This window comes from Trichechus manatus, unplaced genomic scaffold (genome assembly GCF_000243295.1).
Source record: "Trichechus manatus latirostris isolate Lorelei unplaced genomic scaffold, TriManLat1.0 scaffold00193, whole genome shotgun sequence".
NCBI classification, from domain to species: Eukaryota; Metazoa; Chordata; class Mammalia; order Sirenia; family Trichechidae; genus Trichechus; species Trichechus manatus.
Genome location: NW_004444129.1, coordinates 4,677,758 through 4,679,520, shown reverse-complemented (window position 1 = coordinate 4,679,520; position 1,763 = coordinate 4,677,758).

Genomic DNA, 1,763 nt, shown 5'->3' with positions numbered 1-1,763 from the left:
GTTTTTGTAAATGTTTTGATATTGTCTGCTGTCTTTGGGGCATTCAGTAGTTATTTTTCTCATTTATTGATTGTAGATTTGTTTGTTTTGTCTTTTTTTTTTTTTTGGCTATGTCTGAGCAGGTGGGCTGTGTGTTCTTTGTTGTTTGCTTGTCTGTGGGCACAATACTTTTCACTTCCTTCTCCAATTGGCAGGGTTAGTTGCTCAGATACGGTACAGCAGGGCAGGTCTAGCTGAAGAAGAGTTGCTAGGATGGGTTGTTTGTGGCACTTACTACAGCCACCAGGGCGGGTCAGTAATCAGTGCAGGGCAGATTCCGGTATGCCATGCCTGTGCTGCTTGGTGGTGTGATGTTAAGTGCATGGTGCAGGTAGGCAGGGTGAAGGGGGGAGTTTGTGATGTGTGGAGCTAAGATGGATATGGGAGAGCAGAGAGAGGAATAGGAGCCAAAAACATACAAACAAACAAAAAAGAGTGCTAGGGCAGCTTCCCCTTGGAGTGGAGAGATGAGAGACTATGAAATGGAAAAAAACAAGAAGGGGAAGAAGAAGAGGGAAAAAAAGAAAAGAAAAGAATCGATAAATAAAAATTAGAAAGAAAAAAGAACAGCAAAACTCCCAGGAATCCCACTGGTGTGGCTACGAGGTCTGGGAAAGTTGTTCCCAGATGTTTAAGTACAGCCTGGCTAGAAGGTGTAGAGGTATTCAGCACCAGCTATTCAGGGGACAGGAAGAGAAGGAAGGTATAGAGAGATGAGAAACTGAGTAATGAAGAAAGACAAAAAGGGAAAAAGAGGGAAAAGAAAACAAAACAAACTTAAAAAAAAACAAAAACAAGAAAAGCCCCCCAAAAAACAGGAAAAAAAAAAGAACCACAAAAAAAGAAATGCCCTCAGGGGTCCCTCTGAATGTCTGTGCAAGCTGAGGGGGTAGGTCCCAAGCCACGTAGCACTGCCCGGCCAAAACAGGCTCCCAGCTCAAGAAAAGGAAAAGAAAACAAACAAACAAAAGCCCTGGGATCCCACCATTGTGGCAGCCCAGACCGGGAAGCAGCTCCACACTCGAATGGAGCTCTGCAGCCCCTTAGGAAGAAGCAAAGATGGCGTCCAGAGCCAGGTATTTGAGCAAAAGGATGGGGAGGTGGTGAGAGGTCGGGAAGAAATCAAAAGAAGCCGAAAAAAGCAACACCAGCGGCCAACAAATGGCACTCAGGGAGCTGGCCAGTACGGGCGGGTGAAATCCAAGCAGCTGGTGCTTCCCAGCCAAGAGACTGTGGCTGCAGAAGCAGAGGAGGCCAAGTGGGGGTGAAGAAGGGTGGAGGGTGGGAAAACATGTATCACTGTTTACCAGTTGTTCTGTGTCCTGCTGGAAGCTCCGTGAAGCTGCTATCTCATACCCCTTGTTCACAGGTCTCCGACAGGAGTCCAATATGGTGGACCTGCACTGCTTTAGCTGATAGGGGACCTCCACATGAATCTCTCCTCGCTCTCCATTCTTTGTCAGTTTCTCACTCCATTTTTTGCTTGACTGAGTTCTTTATCTCTTCATTTGATGTTTCAGGGTTTCAGGATTGCTGTTTTCTCTGTTTGCCTTAGTTTTTTGGATCTTTTCTTTGGAGGGACAGCATGGTGCTTCTGCCTAGAGCACCATGTTGCTGGAAGTCTTGCGTCTGGGGTCTTAAAAGCCTGTGAGCAGCCATCTAAGACACTCCACTGGTCTCATCCCTTCAGGAGCAAGGGAGAATGAAGAGAACAGGATACAAGG